General features: G+C 36.2%; 1 protein-coding gene and 2 long non-coding RNA genes across 3 annotated transcripts in view; 1 reads left to right on the top strand and 2 right to left on the bottom strand.

Moving 5' to 3' along the window:
• The first annotated feature begins 7,559 nt into the window (after positions 1-7,559).
• On the top strand, positions 7,560-8,940 carry LOC107046455. Its single transcript, XR_001461561.1, has 3 exons — positions 7,560-7,825; positions 7,917-8,026; positions 8,702-8,940. It is a non-coding gene; the product is annotated as an uncharacterized LOC107046455 (long non-coding RNA).
• Positions 8,941-12,994: 4,054 nt separating this feature from the next.
• LOC107046454 lies at positions 12,995-16,327 on the bottom strand. Its single transcript, XR_001461560.2, has 3 exons — positions 15,407-16,327; positions 14,854-15,093; positions 12,995-14,197 (listed from the first exon to the last, which is right to left on the bottom strand). It is a non-coding gene; the product is annotated as an uncharacterized LOC107046454 (long non-coding RNA).
• A 1,293-nt stretch (positions 16,328-17,620) lies between these two features.
• LOC107046453 (DNA ligase 1) overlaps positions 17,621-21,993 on the bottom strand; it is a 36,105-nt gene continuing 31,732 nt past the window's right edge. Inside the window, exons 10-11 of the mRNA XM_015269069.1 lie at positions 17,769-17,979; positions 17,621-17,696 (exon numbers count right to left, since the gene is read on the bottom strand). The gene's annotated coding sequence lies outside the window, so the exon portion shown is untranslated. The remainder of the gene's footprint in view (positions 17,697-17,768; positions 17,980-21,993) is intronic.

Below are 21,993 nucleotides of genomic sequence, written 5' to 3'. Positions count from 1 at the left end.
GTTTGTATTAATTTTCGCTGGTCTCTTTTTTTCCAGCGGCCTCGTCTCGCTCTCGTGCGCAGCTCTGAATTAATACTTTCCTGTCGATTTTCGTACCATACTTGAAATTACTTCTTGATAATTTTCAGAACCACTTCGTGTTCTCGGTCGCACTAAAATGAAGGATTTGACGGAGTCTGAACGATCGGTCTTTGCCCAAGTTACCTCACTGAAGAGAGCATTGGCTTATCAAAAGAAACTGAATGCATCTTTGATAAGCCAACTCTCGAAATTCAAGTCGTCTCTAGATGTAGAGTTGGAAGGAAAAATTTGAGAATTATCAGACGTTGCTCGAAATTTTATCCTCAGTAATTTGAGGAATGTCTCTCGGAATAAGTATGCGAGAAATTATAGTAGAGCCGATAAAATTTTTGCATTATCCATATGGAAAAGAAGCCCGAAAACCTACGAATTTCTGCAAAATGTGTTCTGCCTTCCAAGTGTGGAAATTCTACGCCAAGTGATACGCAAGATTCCCTTAGAACCTGGCGTGCATCCATTCGTTTTCCAAGCATTCTCCCACTCAATAGGATCTCTGAAGAGTGGATCGCGTGATTGTGTCATGATGATGGATGAGACTTCGCTGGAGGCATTTTTAGAATATAATTCGGGAAATGATAACATTACGGGATTTGTTGACAACGGATATCAACGAAAACCTGTAATTGCCGGTCATACACAAGTCTGGATTCTCAAAAGCGTCACGGGGGAATGGAAACAACCAGTTTCTTATTCGTTTAGCAGTGCTACTGCTGAACCTGATGAGATTGTTCAGACATATGTAGCTATTGTACGAGAAGCCACAAAAGCCAACCTCAATATAATAGCTTCTGTATGCGATCAGGGATCCACAAATGTCAAGGCCATCTCCATTCTCCAAGAAAAAAGTCAAACCACAAAATTAAAACATAAATTTCAAACGACCGACCCCATCATTGTGATAGATGAGCAAATTATCGTTCCTTTATTTGACTCACCTCATCTCATCAAATGTTTACGCAATAATTTTCTAACAAAAGACGTATCCTTTGAAATAATTAACAGCAAAAATCAAGTAGACAAAAAAATAGCTAAATGGGAACATATCATAACAGCTTATGAAATCGATAAAAGTCGCGGTATACACAAGAAAATGCCTAAATTAAGTGACGAGCATGTTTATATAGAGAAAATGAAAAAAATGAAAGTTGATCTCAGTACGCAAGTGTTTAGTAACAATGTGTCATCTAATATGTTCCTCATGGCTCATATGGAGACTAAACATTTGACCAATGGTGCCACACTCCCCCTTGAAGCAACTGATACTGCCCATTTCCTTTCATTCGTAAATGATTTGTTTGACTCGGTGAATGGGGTAAAGTCAGCTAATTGGGCAATTTCAATAGCATCAACTGATGAAGAATGGAATAGATTCATAAGATTTCTGAGATCGATTGAGTTTATTCCAAGGAAGTCAGGGGATCGAAAGAAACCCATATGTCTAGTCAATTGGATTATTACAATTGAAGGTTTGAAGCACTTGAAGAAAATTTTGAGAGACTTAGGCTACGATTATTTTCTCCTGCGAGCTTTCAATCAAGACGCTCTTGAAAATTTCTTTGGGCAAATAAAACAAATAGGTTTCCGCAATAATAAGCCTACACCAACTACGTTCATTGGCCACTATAAAAGTCTGTTATTACAAAACTGCACCCAACACACGTCTAAATTCAATTGTGAAGTAGATGAGACTCCAAATTATATCGTAGATTTTGAATTTCTTTTGAATTGTGATAAAAACAATCTTGCAAGTGACACAAGTATCCCTTTTAATATTGCAAAATTTCCGTACATAATCAAGGTGGGAACAAAGTATTTTGGAATTAACACTCAGGATTTCGCTATGAAAATTGTAAAATTAGGCCATCCATGTTGTCAACAATTTATCCTTAGTCAAGTTGAGAATTCTACCCCTGGCATTACTCAAGACTTTCACAAACTCACTGATACTCTCTTAAAAATCATCCCTAGCTACATCTCTCAATACATTCATTTAAATAAATTCACTGTTGAAATCACTTCCAAAATTTTAGGCCAATTAGAATCTGTTAATTATGATTTCATCGTTTGTGAGCATCGGACTGAGCTCATCAACATTGTAATTCAAAATCTTATCAGGGACACCACTGTGCAGTACATCAAACAGATTGATAGGATATTATCAGGGAAAGAATGTATACCATTGGGTGAACAAGACACTTTAATGTTGCAAGCTCATAAGATCCACAACAATAACAGAGGTTCTAAGAGGGCGGGAAGGGAATTGAAGCTGTGATGAACCAAGTGATCTCATGTGATTTAATCATTTGTTATCGTTTATTTATCTATCATTTATTATTTGTTATCGTTTATTTATTTATCATTTATCAGTTGTTATCGTTTGATTTATTAATTGTAAATTTTTGACATACTTCGAAAAAAATCCAATCTGATAACCAACAATTATTCATTCATTTTCATTCAATGTAGTTTTGTTTAATTTCAATTTTCTCTGTTTTGTTCCATACGAATTAATTAATTATCCGTTAATTTGTTTTTGAATTACCTGGTGCATGCATGAGCGACGCTATGCACATCATCTCCGTGGGCTTTTGTGTCTCCTCGTGCCATCCTGGTGGAGGAGGGGGCAGTAGCGGCATGCCGGTTGGTTTTTGTTTTTTCTAATCTCGAGTAACCCTGACGATTTTGGCATATTTTGCCTTTTCTCCGGAATCTCTTAGCACTTAATAATTCACTTATAATCAACTTTTCAACTGGAAACTCCTTTCTGCCGCAGGTAAGAATGCCAATAGTTCAGATAATTGTCATTAACAATAAAAATCAATAATGAAACAGCAGCGCATCATATCGAATTATTCTCAATTAGTTATTTCTTTCGCCAATTCTACTCAAAACAAAAAGTAATGTCTTCTCCTTTTATTTTTTCGGAATCCATAAAAATCCAGTGAATAAATTTGAAGAATCGTGTTTTTGGAAACCTTAATTTTTATTGAAAAAAAATGATGAAAAATTCAAAAAAGTAATTTTAATAAGAGCAGTATCACGCCAATTCCGAAGTCCCAAAAATTCGACGTCAAGGATTGCCTTGCTGATTTTTTTTGGGAAAGATAGGCATCAGACGAACATTTTCAAAACAAAACAAATAAGTCAAAATTATTAATAATTCCAGCACTAATGATTTTTTGAAAATTGAGTGTTTTTTTGTGATAATTTCTTTTTGCAAATTTTTATCAATATTCCAAGGCTCATAAGGGCAATCAAATTTCTTTTCGGCATACTTAGAGAACATAAAACATCCTTCAAAATGAAATGTGATTTTTTTTAATTCGCTTCAAAATTACGATAGTTATGAGGTAAAATGTTTTTTTTAATGCAATTTTTTTAAAAACATATTTTTTTTTCAAGTGAAATTTGAACCGAAAATTATCAATAAAATGACGAACATTTTGGCGCCGATGAAAGTCAGTCCTTCGCAGTCGTTCGGGAGATATGAATTTTTTGAATGGGCAAAGTGTGAAAAAAAAACATCTTTTCAGAAAAAAATCAGCAAGAAAACCTCTGATATCGAATTATTGGGGCTTCGGATTTGACGTGAAATTGCTCATAAAAAATTTGCCATTAAAATAAATTTCACGCAAAAATCCGACCATATTGGTTTTTTCTATGCATCACTTTCATTCTTTTCATTTTAGACTTCAAGTGAAAAATGAGTTCACCTACAAGTTCGTCTGATGAGAGCGAGTATTGTTTCGGCACCCATCAACCAAACATCAATATTCCTCAAGCATGGGAGGAGGAGGAGGTAAAGGAAAAAGCCAGATGTGGAGATGATGCAGCTGGAGATTCATTCTCATGGCCGGAGGATCTCTACCCAGAGAATTAAGAAGGAATGCCAGTATCGTGGTGGGAAGATTTGGAGAGGAGAGACAAAGCAAGAGAAGCTATGAGGAGGGAAGAAGAAAGGAGGAGAGAGGAAGAAGAAAGAAAAAGAAAAGAAAATGGAATGAGGAAGGTGGAAATTGACGTGGCTACATCATCTCCACAGCCGTATTTTGAAGAGGGGAAAGAAGTGACAGAGGCTGAAGACGAAGAAGGTGAGGCTGAAGAAGAAGAAGATGAAGGAGCTGAAGAAGATGATTTTGATGAAGGAATTGCTGGAAAGAATTCAGCCTCATGGCCGGAGGATCTCTACCCAGAGAATCAAGAAGGAATGCCAGTATCGTGGTGGGAAGAGATGGAGAGGAGAGACAGAGAAAGAGAAGCTACGAGAAGGGAACAAGAACAGAAGAGAGAGGAAAAAAGAAAAAGAAAGGTCGAAATTGCTACATCATCTTCACAGCCGTATTTTAAAGATGAGAAAGAAGTGGCAGAGACTGAAGACGAAGAAAATGAACATTCACAGGAACCAATCGCAAAAAAAAGGAAGACGAATGATGGAAGTGAGACTGATTAAGTTAGATAGAATAGAATACTAATAGAGAGTTAAAAATGTTACAGCATTTTACGTATGAAAAATTTAAAAAAAAATCCAACGAATTCGTTGAACAATTTTATTGAACTTCCTATGAGTTTTTGGCTGACTCAAACACATTTGTAACAGAAAATTGTTTATAGAAAGTTTAATAGAAGTCGGTTTTTCTACGAAACTTTTTGTATTGAGATATTTTCTATAGAATTTCTTCAACTCAAATTTTTCGTGTTTTTTCATTCCATGCCTCTTTGCTTGTCATTGGAAAAATAGAAAAAACAAGTTGGAAAATTTGAGTCAAGGAAAGTCCATAGAAAATGTTTAAGGGCCGCCCTGCTGAGGGGTCACGTGACCAAATTGATTTTTCAAATTACAGCCAAAACAATTTTTTGATTTTAATGAAACCTAATTTCCGACACGCGAGAATCATAACTGCGTGTCGGAAATTAAGTTTCATCAAAATAAAAAAATTATTTTGGCTGTAATTTGCAAAATCAATTTGGTCACGTGACTCATTAGCAGGACGGCCCTTAAATAGAAAAAGTTTTATAGAAGAATCAGTTTCTATTGAATTTCTTACGCACTATTTTCTATTGAAAATGTCAATAGAAACGGTCACAAACTTATAAGAAGTTCAATAAAATGTCAATAGAAGGTTTTCACGAATCAGTCGTAGTTTTCTATAAGCTTTTTTCATATGTGTTTGCCGAATGAATGCTTAATTTTTGGATTTTCATCGATGTTATTCAACATCTACTGAATAACATCTTCATTTATAATTTAAATGAAACAACCAGAATCCACATTGTTAGAAAATCATCCCTAAAATTAAAAAAAAAACAGTTTTGGAATTTCTTACAATTACTCTTTCATATTAAAATTCAAGTTTTTTTGTTACTAAAAATTCATTCTAAATCTGGAATATTCAACGAAATTATAATTTTAGGTGCCATATTATCATGAAAATTACCAAAAATTCTGGAAATTCAATTAATATTTTGCTTGAGTTATCAAGTGCAAGAAAAATTAAATGAAAACCATGTTCAATTTTCGCAACGAGTTTATAAATTCAAGACGTCTGCCGAAGCTTCAAGATTTCACTTGACTTTCAATGATAATTTGATAATTTTTTTTTTTAAATTTATTTAAGCATTTTAAACCATTTGGTTTGCTCTGCTAATAATTTGATAATTTAAAGCGAAAATTCCAACTTTCAAAATTTGAAATTGAAAATTGGAATTCACTGAAAATTCAAGTGGAGTCATCCCTGAATTTCCAAGAAATTTTTAACAGTGTAAGTCAAAAACATGTCTGCCCTTCGTCCTCACTTTTTCCTTTTCCGAAATCCCTGATTTGCTGGGTATTTCTTTCTTTTCATAATTTAATGTAAGTTGTTTTACTAATGTTCAATAATTTAATCCATGTTGATGTTATCATATAGTCCATTATTCATTGTTGCCCACGTAAATCATAATTCATTACTGAAATTGATGATGTTTTTCACTTATTTCTTTTTATTAGAAAGAAGAAAAAATATGGATAGAACTTCATGAGAATCGCAACTAGAAATTCCTATACCGAATATTTCAGTATGAAAAGTCTGTAGAGACCAAATTTTTTTCTATTTTTTACATACAGTTTCTTTTGATTATGTTGTAAAAAAGACACCCGAAATTTGTACGACAATTCACTAAAGACTAATAGAACTTTTAATTGAATTACAATAGAAATACGTGGAGAAAAGTTTATAGCGTGATGTAATCTAATTTAGATTGATCGTGGTGTATAGTTTTTAAGCGAACTCTGAAGTAAAAAAATCGGTAAGTAAAAACTAAATACTATATAATTTCAAATAAAGATTTCACGACAACATTGCATTTTTTACTAAATTCATCGCACTTTTTGTTGACAACTTTCCTTCATATACTAATTTTCATTCATTTCCTCCATTTCGTTCAGTTTATCTCATTATTAGTTGTTATTGAATATCCATTTATTCATATAAGTTTCAATCTTGAGATGAATTCAAGCTAACACCACCTTTGTCTTCTAACCCCCTCCGCCATCAATTCCGCTGATAACAGCGCACCAAGTGGTCGATTCTTGCGAAATACGATCTACTATTCACCATCTGAGCTTGACCCCCCTGCTACTGCCGAGTTACTCACGCACCCGACTCACTTTTTACCGACAATTCGACCGGGACGCTGCCTTTCCCGTGGGGTACCAACTAACATTTTTGGAGTCAGTCAAACCCCCCGATCCGGGCCTCTATTCAGGTCTATCCTCTTTGTTTCTACTCGGGATGCTGCCGACGTGTCTGTTTCCAATATCCCATCCTGCCAATGAACCAACAGTTTCTCAGCATCGGCCATACCACTGACGACTCTCCCGCGCCTTCGATTTCCGCAGCCCTCTCCACTCTTCCTCGCTCGATGATTCCAAGCAAGCCTCACTCATTGACTAAACGATGTCGCCAGTGATGCTTTTATGGCTGCCAAAATTTTCAAAACTGCATTTGTCCTAATGGTTATGCTATCCACCCCAGCACTCACTTCCTCTGACTCTCACATTCTTCCATCAGCGTTTTCTTCGATCGTTGGATTAATTAACCTTTATATCTTACATATATAACGCCAAAGTACAATAAAATTTTTCCCTTCCGACTTGGCCCGAAACCACCTCATCCCGCCATCTTTCTCCCAAGCTCTCATATAAGATGTTATTTAAAATAAAAAACGCTTTGTTTGGGCATAATTTACGTTTAGGTTTTTCTGTGTGCACCCACCGACTGTCATCCCGCCCGCCAAAATTTCTACTAGGAATTCTCCAATCAAGAACATTTTCGTTTCTGAATTGATAAAAGAGGTATCATAACACTTTCCAGAAAACAAATTTTACCAGTGCCAGCTAAAATTTAACAGAACACCGGCAATTTATCGACATACTATTTGCTGGGCTGAACTAATGCTTATAGATGTCATACCTGATGTACCCTCGAAATTCCTTAGGATTATGACCCTGTTTATTTACCTTCCATATTTCTCACTCCCAATTGTCATAATGAGGAAAAAGAAGCGAAAATCGGGATGGAATACGAGATATTTATAATACAAACTCGTCGAAATTAATTAAAAAAATGTTCGTTATAAGATGGAGTAGTATAAAAAGGTCATGTGCGAGCCCGTTCACATCAATCTAACTTTGTCTTTTGGAAATTTTCCAAGATGCGTGCTCTTTTCATCCTCGCTGTCCTCCTTGTGTTAGCCTACACCACCTGTGAGTATTTCATTTATCAAATTCCTAATGCGTGTAAAAACTGACTTAGTGGATGATCGTGTGAATGTTAATATTTCGATAATTTTCACAGCCGCGCAACCTGGAAGGCCCCCACGTTGCGCTGTCGGATCATCGTGGAGGACATGTGGCCGTGCCTGCCCACGGACTTGTGCTAATCGTAGACCAATTTGTCCCGGAGCGGTAAGAAATATTATTGAATTATGAATTTATGATTTTATTCCTTGCCATCCATGTTCAAATAATTCCAATTCAAATACATCTCAAATTCTCGGAGAAAAAAAAGCATTTCCAACAGTGGAACAATTATTTCCCATGTTAAATGAAATTTCCCGTTGCGCGACGTTGCCGGAAACTCGCTAAACGTGCTCGGGCAGTGTAGAGTAAATTCGACAACGCTGGAGGCTAAATAACACGGTGGCAAATCCTCACGCAGGGTCACTAAAGTCGCAAGTGCGCGTCAGGTGACCACAGTAGGATTAATGTAGTTCCAGATATGTTCGTGAAATGATGTTGACGCATTATTTTTAGGGGTGCGCACGAGCCTTAAACGAGACTTCACTTTGGAAGGATCGTCTGGCTCTAAAACAAAACGGAAATTTGTGGGACTGTCTCAGTCTCGAAAGGCATAGTATTGTCTCCCCTTTTTACGACTCCAGGATAATTTATTTCGTCTTGTTCTCTCCTTTTTCCTATGACGATAGTCCGCCTTTTGAGACTAAGATAGTCCCAAAAATTTCCATATTTTTTTAGAGAGAAACGATGTCTTCGAAATGAAGTCTCGTCTGGGTCTCATGAGCCCTAATTATGTTGTCGAATGATTAAGTTCGCTTGATTCAATCGCAATATTTATTTCAGCGCTGCCGAGCCGGATGTTTCTGCAATCGTGGCTGGATTCGACGAAGCCGCAACGGTTCATGTATAATAGACAACACGTGTCCTCGCACTAGACCGTGATCTGTGTCAGGTTTTTGACTATTTTAGGTAGTCGACCAAGACGATGAATGTATGAATGTATCAGTGGAACTTGTAAACAAAAATATGAAACATATGTTCGAAAAATTAAGCATTGGAATAAATGAGTCCTTGCATCAATATATAAGAGAATTCAATTGATTTCGAGTTTTTCATATCTCATTTCACTAATAGGGGAAGAGGGAATGTGACACTGGCACATTGTTATTTTTTAAATTTTTAATTCGGTTGTAATTCCATCACGGATCTAGTTTCTGCCCCTGTAAAAACATGAGATCAATGAGAAATTCATTATTCTTTATTCAAAAATCGAGATGAAGCATAAGCAAATACAAAGTTTGATTATCGTTCTTTTTTTTCTGAATTTCTTTTATTTGCTAGATAAGAGAATTAATTAAACTTATGCTTTGAAAAATAATCGTTTAAAGCTCGAGATTTTGCTGTGCTCGGGGGCATCAGTTGCAGTTTCTGCATCCACAATCGATCAACAAAAGATAACAGGTTAGATTATTTGCCCTTTGATGATTAAATCCACAACAATAATGTGAGACGATGATATTCATTAACATGAAACTCGGGACTAGATTCAAACAGAGAAAGAACACATGAAATAAGGTAAATAAATAGAGCAATTCTCATATTTGATATCAAATCAAAATATAAAATATTTTATCCCCTTCGAGGGACTATTCACCGACGTAATCGTGGTGTCACTCGCTGATGTAATCCCAGTGAAATCAATGTAATCATTGTAATCACATGATTACCATATTTGTAATCAAGTTTTAGCAATTAAGTCGTAATCATTTGTAATCACTGTAATCTTTCGTAGTTGCTCCTAGTGAGATCGTGAATTTTGTTTTTGAATTTTCGTCGGCGTCATTTCTACTACGTTACTTGCGATTGTGAGAATCAAGTGATTCGGTTAACCGATTGGCATTTGATCGAGGATCGATTCTGATGTGAACTATGATCGAAACATAATCGAGTGGTGTGAAAGTTGATTGAGACTCGATCGAGGCTAGAAATATTCTAGAATCGAGTTCTGATCGACTTACGAGTTGATCGATTGTAAATTGATTGTGAGAGAAGCTTTCATTGATATGACCTTAGCCGACAGATGATTGATTATGAAAAAAAAAAAAATTCAGGTCGTTTGTACTACGTCTGTACATGATTGTTCTAAGATCAGAACCGTTTGTTCCTCTTCCAATTATTTATTAAAAAATAATGAAAAAATGGCCCATGTACTTGGCCGACACATTAAAAATTATGTTTCCCTGTTTTTTTGGGATTGTTCGGACCTAGAATCTTTTGTATTTCAATTGTTTGTCAATTTTATCGTTTGTTCTTGACAATTTTCTCGTTATTTATTGTAATTACGACAATTGAGTCCGATTCGTCAACTGACACCGGCGGACCACAGGTGTTATCTAAGATGGCGGGGGATACCACCTACCACCACCGTCCTTTTTTCAACATTTCATTATTAATTAATCATGAAGCAAAGAATGTAATGGTTTTTCATATTGGTTGGTTATAAATCTTTTGGTTAAATATAACAGTGATGTTAAAGTGTACAAAGTGTTCTCAATAAATTAAATATATCAGCCATAACCTCCAATGAATGCATTTTGGAGTAAACCAGCTCAATTTCCATGCGATAACATTTTCTAAAATCAAGTGATCCGACCAATACTCATAAAAATTGATTGGGAATTAGGATAACAGTGAAGAAAGGTGAGGTTCAATCATCATCAAAGCATTTCATCAGTAAGGTTATGGAACGACGAGGTTAGGGATGGTGAATCACTTCTCGGAGATTAGTTTGTAAAGTATTTGAGAACACAAAAATTGATTGTACAAATACAGCGATCTTCTCTTCATAGGCCCACTGATAGTACTATTTACAATAACTGATTTGCATCTCATTCTACTCATGCAAAGAGGATACTCAAACAGAAAAATCTTTACGAACATCACCAACTAAATCATCAACGTCTTCGTTCCTCATCCAGAATCTAGAGCAGTCACAGCCTCAGATAATTTATTCTCTTGAATGGTGACCTGCACTGCTGGACACACATCAACCTGTATTCAGAGTCAAACTATAATCCTTTTTAATCCTAATTTCAGGGATGTTTTCCAAGCTTCACCTCTTAGGAAAATTGTGGTCATGGAAGTAAGGACAACACATCACTCACTGGGACCATTCCCATTCAAAACTAAGGACTCAAAATTTTTGTACATACGGATATAATAGAGAGATTAATAGTGTATACACTCAGAAAGGCCTAACTCGCGAAGTTATGGCGTCAACAATTCATTCATTCAATCCTCAGCCCCCGTAGAAGGACCCCCGGACTACAAGACAGGGTCTTCGAATGAGTCAACATCTCATAAGCATTTAGTGTCAAAATACAAGTTGAGAAGAATAAGGAGGACAACACGAGACTGAGCTACCACTAATCAAGGACTTCCATTTTCCATGTGAAGGGGTTGGCCCTTGACCCTATCGTCGTTTACTACCCTGAGGAACTCAAATGGCCATTAAGATGTCCAATCAGTCCTTTGCGGTTGATGCACAGTCTGTTGTTGACTCTTTGCATGAAACCCTATGTCATGAGAATGTAATTATGGAATCGCGGAACGAAACCGCTGTTGCAGTGTTTCGTTCTGTTGACTGATGTACTTGTTTGCATCTGTGGGGCACACATTTTTAATGTTGAAATTCGTCCATCACCCACTGGTAATTTTTTTTCTCTATTTTTTAATTAATAGATAAAACAGAATGAATCAATTTCATTCTCAGATCTTTTAGTTTTTAGAAAATAACTTAGGATTTAATGGAGACAATGAAAGTTGTGAAGATCTGAATTGTAGTCTGTGAAAAAATTTTTTTATTCCTTTGACAAGTACATCTTTGATCATGTTCGAAACTCATGGCTAAAAAGTTTCTGAACTAAGGGCCTGGTGTTGAGAGGAGAGAAACTTTCGTCAATAATTTTTATTGTTACATCTTTGTAGTCAAATATTTTGAATTTGATACGAAGAAATTGTTGACCAAATTGATTCAACTAGAATAGATTTCTTCTTATGAAAGAATTAAGAATTTCATATCGAAAGTTCTTTACTTTGTCAGCGTAGATATTCTACTCTCAAAAATTGTTGAGTCTTCAGTTTACTAATAGAAGTCGAGAAACATTGGTCAAACAACTTTTTTTCATCAGGGCAGATCAGATGTAGATCTATCAAGATGAGCTCCTTATTGAAATCTATAAATTTTTACTTGTCGAAAATGATAGTCGAATGAAAAATGAAAAGTCAGGCAAGTGAAAAGAGAAAGTATCAAAGATTTCCATCATTGAAATGAGGTGATACATTTAAAAAAATTTGAAATGAGTCTCTGAAAATTAGCAATAAACTGAATTCGAAAAGTTACCCCGTTGAATTTTATAGTCGTTCATTTCTAAAATTCGAGAAGAGATTCATCTGAATTAAGAATTAGTTACAGAAAATGAGAGTATCTAAGAATCAAATCTTTATTTCCTTTTTGATAAATTCTAAAAAATATACTGAGATCATTGTTCCACATTTCATGCCTACAAAAAAGATATCAACCATTTTAGTATCTCTCACATTCTGAGGATATTCAACAAAAAATTAAGTCATATCAACTCATGTCGTTTTGATATTTACTGAGTATCAAATCGTAACTAATAAGATACTTTCATTGCTTGCAGAAAAATCAGCAATAGAATTATGGAAATGAGCTCAGTATTTCACTTCCAGTACATAAATATGAAACAAAAGAGTTGAATTAATGTGACGAGATAATGAATTAATACTAAAATTAATTTTCGTGTCATTAGATGCATAACAGTGTTTGGCAGTTTGGGAGTATTCATGGCTAAACTAATAAAATTCAAACTTGACGAACTAACGACGATTAAACTCGCTTTCTCATGCTTCCATTCGTCTACAAAACATTTCTACTCAACAGCATCACATGGCCCGACGGATCCAACGTACATAATTGCAGAACGAATTTACTGACATTTTAAATAACAATTCTTTACAATCATAGCTTCACTGACATTTCAAATAACAATTCTATACAATCATAGCTGGAAAAATTTCATATAAAAAATGTGTCTTGACATTTGAAGNATTTTTCGTGGCTTCCTTAAAGAGACCTTTCTCTATCAGAACACTGCACTATATTTATAATAGGTACTAATGAACATAATAATTAATTACTCAAATTACCCTTTTCATTAAATTATTCAGGATGAGAGACCAAAAATTAATACTTTTTCAGATATTGGAGCCTCCTTACCAAGTGCTTGTATCCAGCTGAGGACATTAAAAATCATAATTGCGTAAAATTCGTGTGAAAATCCAATTTTAGTTTCCAAAAAACTTGTCATTGGAAAGTGGTAGAAATTAACTCACATGAATAATAAATTGTAATGACAATATATTCTCGTGGCATTTTCACTCCACACATATTCTAATGTAATTTCCAGCATTACAATGCTCTACCCCAAGGTAATTTAATTTACTTTGAAAGGAAAGGTGAATGAACAAACTTTGATTAAAAATTGATATTTGCAAGAACTGAAAATGAACGCCAATAAATTTGAAATTCTGATGTGATTGACAACAATATTACTTGAAAAAAAATCTTGTGTTTCCTGCCCTTATCTTCAATATTTTAGCATTGGAGTTCACGACTGATCAACAATTAGTAATTCCATTCAATATAGAGTATTGTTTTATGAAGAAAAAAAGAAAACAAAAAGAAATACTTCAAATATACCACAAATGATATTGCTGTTGTAAAATACCATGTAATCTACTCATGGTATTTGCACCAAGGAAAACGCTTGATTTTTTAAAGGTTTTCGAACTTCGCTTGCATCTTCAGTGTCTTGGCCTCGTGTCCCTCCTTCAGAAGGAAAATGCCCTGGTTCTCCCAAGCTATTTTCACGATCTTTTGCTGATGCTCGTGTAGCAGTTGTGGTTCCAGCGTTGACCCAGGTCCTTTGCTATTTCCTCCCAGATTGGAGAACTTGAGGAGTGGAATTGGAAGTAGTCGATGTCCTGAAGCAATCGCGTTGTCTCGAGGGCTAATGACAATCAAAGCATCTTTGGAGTGGGGTGTTTGGAGTGCTCATAAGATCACAGATCAGCTATTTCCGATGAATTGTTCGATTAAATAATAATGATGAGATCTTTTCCCTGTCAAATTTCACTCATCCTGAGCTCTCGTACGTCATTTTGCGTTCTCAGAAATAATCTTAATATAAATTGCACTGATGGGTCGAACTTGTTCTTCAGGTTTACATGCATATAAAGACTGGACACTGCACAGTACTGGAATATTTGAATTTGAAAATGTACTCTTGCTTATATAGATTAACTTTTTGTCGAGATTTTTCATACATTCAAAATTCTTTGAATGATTTTGAAACTAATTTTTTCACTTGCTCATTCCATTCATTTGATCATATCATTTCGTGTCGTCCAAAACCTTTTAAATACTCATAATTTTTATCTTCAAATTTGAAAGATTAAGGAATTTCCGCAGTAAGTATACCTGGTAAAAATTTCGCAATAGTTTGAAGCAACAATATTTGGACCATATGTTGTTGACCACATTGAAAAACCATTCCCAAAATTTCGAGTTGATTTTCCACGCGAATTTTCAAGAAATGCATCGTCAAAAATTGAAAAAGCGTCAAAAATGAAAGATTGACGATGATATTTCGAAAATTCGCGTGGAAAACCAATTTGAAATTTTGGGAAGTTTTTTAATGTGCTCAACAACATATGGTCCAAATATTGCGGCTTTAAACTATTGCGAAATTTTCATCAAGTATAATTATTGCCGAAGTTCGTTAAGTAAAATTCCTGATAGTTTTCAAAGAAATCCGCCTATTTACACCAGGCCATTGAATGATGATTTTATTATTCAACGAAAATGTAGAAGTTTATCTACCAAACAATCAATTGTACTTTCTCTAATTTACCTGAGATCCACAGATATAACAACTAGTAATTTGGTTCGGAGTAAGTGGTTTGAATTGCGAGTCATGATTAGAACTTTTATGTATTATTCCTGGGCATCCTGGGTCGCTCTATTTCTAAGTCATCGGTGAGTCTTACTCTCTAGCTCTCCCTTTCTTTTGTCACAAGCGAAGATAAATATTGGCATTTCCTTGCTTCGGTGAAGTACCAAAATTTTCTCCGAGTTGTCTCTCCTGCAATCACTGCAAGTGTAGTAATTACATTTCTTATATTGTTCGCTTATTACAGAAATGGTAGAACTATTTTTAAAGATCTCTCTGAAACTATTCGATTTATGAATAAATGTCAAAAGTGTCTTGTTTTTAGTGGACATAATTTCCCGTAAGAAATATTTTCCGAGATCTTCCCCCAAAATAGCTCATTACTAAAACTATCAGCAAAACTATCATCAACAATCTCTCAAATCATCCTATTTTCTCATTATCAGTATTTTCACGATGATAAGAATAACAGTGCATCCAAGCCTCTCTGAAATCCCATCGGTTCCATAATTACCTTCTCATATACATGACATCGAATAATTGCTGGTGAAAAATGGAGAAACGTAGGGTTTTGATTGAGAAGCAAAGAATCAACAACAGTGCCTCAACTATACAGGACTGATTGGACATCTTAATGGCCAGTTGAATTCCTCAGGGTAGTAAATGACGATGGAGTCAAGGGCCAACCCCTTCACATAGAAAATGGTCCTTGATTGGTGGTAGCTCAGTTGCGTGGTGTCCTCCTCGTCCTTCTCAGCTTGTGTATTGACACCTAATGCGTATAAGACGTTGACTAAATCGAAGACCTTTTCTTGTAGTCCCGGGGCCCTTCTACCGGAGCTTTGGATGAAGTCAATGGATCGCTGATGCCATAAAATGGCCAGTCAGCCCTTTCTAAGCGTACACACTATCAGTCCCTCTATCATATCTCTATGTGTGAAAATTTGAAGTCCTTAATTTCGAATGAGAAAGGTCCCAGTGATCAGAGTGTTGGCCTTACTTCCATGACCAAAATCGTCATAAGAGGTGAAGCTTGGAAAACATCCCTGAAATTAGGATTAAAAAGGGTTATAGTTTGACTACAGGTTGATGTGTGTCCGGTAGTGCAGCATTCAACAAAAGACTATCTGGGGCTGTAAGTGCTCTACATTGTGGATGAGGAACGAAGACGTTGATGATGTAGTTGATGATGCTTGTAACACGAGTTTTTTTGAGTATTTTTTTTTTGTATGAGTAAAATTAGATGTAAATCAATTATAGTAAATAGGACTGTCAATGGGGCTATAAAGAGAAAACCGCTGTACGTTCGTGTTCGCAAATACTTGAAAAACTAATCTTCGAGGAGAAGTGATTCATCATCCCTAACCTCGTCGTTCCACAACCTTACTGATGAAATGCTTTAATGATAATTGAAACTCACCTGTCTTCACTGTTATCCTAATTTCCAATGAATTTTNTCTGTCTTCACTGTTAATCCTAATTTCCAATGAATTTTCATGGGTATTTGTCGGATCACTTGATGTTAAAACATTTGATCGCATGTCAATTAAGCTGGTCTGCTCCAAAATGTATTAATTGGAGGTTATGGCGGATGTATTTAATTTATTGAGAGCACTTTGTACACTTTAAATCACTGTTATATGGAACGAAAAGATTTATAATCAACCGATATGAAGAACTATTGCACTCTTTGCTTCATGATTAATATTGATAATGGAATGTTAAAAAAAAGGAGGGTGCTGGCAGGTGGTATCCTCCGCCATCTTAGGTACCACCTGTGGTCCGTCGTTGCCAGTTTACGAGTCAGAACCCTTATAATCTCTGTCAGAACTGGATTATTGTAATTACAATAAATAACTAGAAAATTGTCAAGAACAAACGATAAAATTGACAAACAATTAAAATACAAACGATTCTAGGTCCTAACAATCCCAAAAAACAGGGAAACATAATTTTTAATGTTTGTCGGCCAAGTACATGGGCCATTTTTTCATTATTTTTTAATAAATAATTGGAAGAGGAACAAACGGTTCTGATCTTAGAACAATCATGTACAGACGTAGTACAAACGACCTGAATTTTTTTTTTTTTAATCAATCATCTGTCGGCTAAGGTCATATCAATGAAGCTTTCTCAATCGATTGAGAATCGAGTGGTTTGGAAGTCGATTAAGACTCGATCAAGGCTGGACACATTTTAAATCGAGTTTCAATCAACTTATAAATTACTCGATTGTAAACCGATTGTAAGCGAAGCTTTCTCAATCAATTGATAATTGAGTGATTTGACAATCGATTGAAACTTGATCGAGGCTCGACATATTTTAGAATCGAGTTTCCATCAACTTACGAATTCCCTTATTGTAAATCGATTGTGAGAAAAGCTTTCTCAATCAATTGAGAATCGAGTGGTTTGAAAATCGTTTGAGACTCGATCAAGGCTAGACATATTTTAGAATCGAGTCTACAAAACGACAGTGACAAAAGCTTTTCCACACAAGAATTAATATAAATCTGTGTTTATTTGGTCATTTCTTTAGAAAATATAATGTCTTACATTCTAGGTTTTTCTTTACTTGTTCTTTTTCTTATTCTTATCGGACTTTTGCTTCATTGTGCGTTTTTTCTTCTCCTCCTTCTCCTTCTTGCGAGCCTCCTTGTCTGCTTCAGTCATCCCCCTTGTTTTTTTTACAAAACGGTCGGAATTTAGTTTTATTCTGACCGTATCAACAAAACGTAACTCCCACTGCCTGTCTTCTTCAGTTTGATTAAGAGGCCCACGTTCCTGTGTCCACGTAATGATATCTGGAAAAAAAACAGCATAAGGACTATTCCGAAGGCATGCATCTGCTGTAAAATGTCGAACTAGCGTTTCACCTTTGATGGCAGCCATGTCAGCTGCGGGGGCTGCATGGGCTTGAGGATTTTTCGCCAGAACCTTGTTCGTCACTACAGTATACAAGTCGCGGCGAAAATCAGCAGGCCAGAACCGCGCTACAACATGGTCGATTCTGCGTCGGACAGTGTTGCAGTTAACTAGCTTCGTTGCTTCTTGAAGTGACAACTTGAATCTCTCCGTGATAGTCACCTAAAAATGAAAATGAACGTATAAAGTCATATGATACTAGCACTTTTGAGGCGCGCTTCGCGCGCCCATCAAGGTATTTACCAGTGGCATAAACTCAATCTCAATTCCATGACAGCTAACATATCTCGGGAAATAATTGCGTGAGCGTTCTGATTTTGAGTTCATTCGATTCCTGAGGAAATTTAAATATTTTGTTTATTCACCGATATGAAAAACTCGATTCATTTTCCTCGATAATCGAAAATCTAAAAGAGATACGAAACGCCTTCCTCTTCTAATCATAAGGATCTCCCACCAAACCCGCCCACTCATACACACACACCTTTCCGTCAGGACCCACGATGAGTTTCGCCTGCGGGCGGCTCAAGTGGAGTTCTTTGAATACGTCACTTAAGGTGTCTTTGAGAATGCCGATAGTGATGGTAGGTGGCAGGGATTGGTCCCCACAGATGTCCTTAAAGTTCTCTTCTCTCTTCTTCAGCTTGGTATTTTCTTCCAGTAGGATTAATGTAGTTCCAGATATGTTCGTGAAATGATGTTGACGCATTATTTTTAGGGGTGCGCACGAGCCTTAAACGAGACTTCACTTTGGAGGGATCGTCTGGCTCTAAAACAAAACGGAAATTTGTGGGACTGTCTCAGTCTCGAAAGGCATAGTATTTTCTCCCCTTTTTACGACTCCAGGATAATTTATTTCGTCTTGTTCTCTCCTTTTTCCTATGACGATAGTCTGCCTTTTGAGACTAAGATAGTCCCAAAAATTTCCATATTTTTTTAGAGCGAAACGGTGTCTTCGAAATGAAGTCTCGTCTGGGTCTCTTGAGCCCTAATTATGTTGTCGAATGATTAAGTTCGCTTGATTGAATCGCAATATTTATTTCAGCGCTGCCGAGCCGGATGTTTCTGCAATCGTGGCTGGATTCGACGAAGCCGCAACGGTTTTTCAATCAATCATGCCAAATCAATTATTAAAGGAACATATTAAGCTTGTAAGTTTTCGACGGATACAACGAAATCAGCTACAAGGAAGATAGATTGGGTAATTAATAAGTAGAATGGTGCACTAATATAATCAATACTGCACTCGTGTAATAAATATAGCATTAGTGCATCACTGTTCTTCATTTATAATTATTTTTGTTTTGCATTATATTTGTTTTCTCCTTAGTCAAACGATTTTCCGGAATGTAATTCGCTGGGTTATAGCCACAGGCTTTGCGCCTCTCCACTAGTGGGGACCTGGGGACTGCGCGAGAGAGCTGCGCACGAAATTCCCACGCGTGGGATTTTTCCCCTCATTTGGCATCACTGCTATCAGTTTCAGGGTCATGTCGCATAAAAAAACGATAAAAAATTTCAACGATTGTAAAAAAAAAAAATTCGACCCTGAAATTAGTAATTCAATCAAAAAAAAAGTCAGACCAAAAAAAATGCTAGGATCCAAAAATGGAAAAGGAATTTTCCACTTCAAAAAGGACCCTCTTCAATACGAAGGAAAAAGGTGGATTGCGGGACACCCTGTATACTGGAAAGGGCACGGAGCTGCCCGAAGCGAGTCGAGAGAGAGGGTCGATTTTGGGGGACACCTGTCTCTGTCGTACCGTCTGCTCCAAAAGTATTCTCTTACCGTGCAAAACGTATAGAATTTAGCATTGCTATTCAGTTCTTTTTGGTTGCATGTCATTTTTGTTAAAATTCAAATTCCTAACATGTGACAGTTGAAAATTTTATTCTTTCCCAATGTATACTGATACATGGGGTATTTACAATTCTATTATGAGTAAATTGACATGAAAAAAATACATAAGAATATACAATTCAATTGATTGTTTATTCAATTAATCTGATAGGAAATCGGAATCCTCTGAGTCAGTACCGTCCTCAGTATTCGAAATTGCAAATTTCAGTATGTCCAATATAATTCCTGAAACAGAAAGTTGATATTTGAATGATATAAATTTTTATTTCAAGAGGAATTAATTCCTCAAATTCAAGAACATGCCTCGAGTTTCTGATCTTTATTTGATCTTTCCAATACTGTGATGAAGAAGTAGAACGTCCCAATATTTATTTATCCTTCTAGTATCAAAATAACCTTCAACACATCAATTCACTGCGCATAACTCAACCTAAGCTTTTCAACTCGCTTGTACCGTGTCGTTTGACACGTTACGCGCATGCGCACCGTCAAGAGAGTGAGAGAGGTGGCCCCCAAAATCTACTCCTCTCTGGCTCGTTTTCCCTTTATGAGTCTGGCATTGCAGTGCCCTTTCCAGTATACGGGGTGTCCCGCAACCGAGCTTTTCCCTTCAAGGGTATTGAAGAGGGTGCTTTTTGCAGTGGAAAGTTCCTCTTCCACTTGGTCCTCACATATGTCCTTAAAGTTCTCTTCTCTCTTCTTCAGCTTGGTATTTTCTTCCAGTAACTTTCGATACTCAGGGTGCTCATGAATCGATAACTGTATAATAAGGAAAAATATAAAAAAATTGCAGTATGTGTGAGGATTGGATAAAAGAATAGTCAACGTCCAAAAACAATGATACAGCGGTGAAATTGAGGGTGAAATCCATTTTTTTGGTTTGTTTCAAAATTCTTAAAAAACTCAAGCAATTGGCTGAAAACTTTGTAAAACTGGAGTCAACGAAATTCTATAAAGGAAATCCATTTTTCTCCACTTTTCCTGTATAATATTTCTTATCGAACATGCCAATAGAAACGGCAAAAAAAATATACAAAATTCAATAGAAATCCAATCAAATTTTCCAACGAATTCGATAGAAATTTCTATTATATTTTTCAATACGTGCATACGAAATAGAAATTTGTACATGAAAATATGGTTTGTGCATTCTAAAATGAAGAGCTCCAATGGAAAACTTGCACTTTTCCTTCAGTCCTATAGTGGCGAAGACACATACACCATATAGCGGCAGTTATTAAGCTATGAGAAAATGAAGGAAAAAAAGATGCATAGTGGTGTCTGACATGCTCATTTTGCATTATCATATCTTGTTTTTTTTGTAATAATTGTTTGAGTATTTACCCATTCATTTATTCAGCCATCTAATATTCAGACGGCAACAACGAGTGGAGCAACAATCATCTGCGACATTATTCAGCTACCCATTGTTGTCAATAGCTGTTGATATTAATAATATTATTGTGTACTACGCACTACATAGGAATCTCTTACGTTACCTCTCTGATTTAGATATTCCAGACATTACGTGGCGAAAGGTATCACGAAATATATAAAAAATATAGAATAGAAGAATAGAATAGAAAAAGTGCGGCTGGTCACTTAAACCGCCCAGTCACCTAAATCATACGATCTTTTGTAACTTCCGCCTTAGTTTCGGTCAGTCACACAGCCCCAGCCCTGTGTTTCTCACTAGGCTAATAAGGCTGGTGACAGCCGCTTGTTGTAAGTCCTCTGGTTTCAGGAAAGCCTGGCCCCAGATTTTATAGCGACGGAGTGCTAATAGAGGGCATTTACATAAAATGTGGATGACCCCTGGTGGATCAGTCCGAGACTAGGGACTCTCGGAATGGACACTCATTCGACTCTCGGATTTTCGGAGGTTAGGGCGCCAAACTCCAGTAAAGACTCTCGTCCGAAAGTGCATCCGAGAGTTGTTTATGCCTTCACAAATCAATTTGTTTATTAATTGAGGGTGCATTAGATAAGTTGAAAATCCTTTGTGGACCCAATGTAGGTAGAAAGGGTAATTGAGGATCCCTTAAACATTGCTGAAAGCAGTCTCGGATCAAGTCTCGGACGAGAGTAGAGATACGAGAGTGGTTAAGTAATTGGCAAATTAATTATTTAATCATTTCCGATTAGTTAGAGGGGCTTTGAGTAGCAAGAAAAACATTTTTGGAGCGTCTATCGGTGGACGGGGTATGTGAAGGTCCCTTAAACATTGCTAAAAGCAGTCTCGGATGGAGTCTCGGACGAGAGTAGCGATACGAGAGTGGTTTAGTAATTAACAAATGAGTTTGTTAATTATTTTT

This window comes from Diachasma alloeum, unplaced genomic scaffold, assembly GCF_001412515.2.
Source record: "Diachasma alloeum isolate Michigan unplaced genomic scaffold, Dall2.0 Dall_scaffold_01396, whole genome shotgun sequence".
In the NCBI taxonomy this organism is placed as follows: domain Eukaryota; kingdom Metazoa; phylum Arthropoda; class Insecta; order Hymenoptera; family Braconidae; genus Diachasma; species Diachasma alloeum.
Note: the sequence above shows the minus strand (reverse complement) of the source record. Positions and strands in the feature narration are given on the sequence as shown.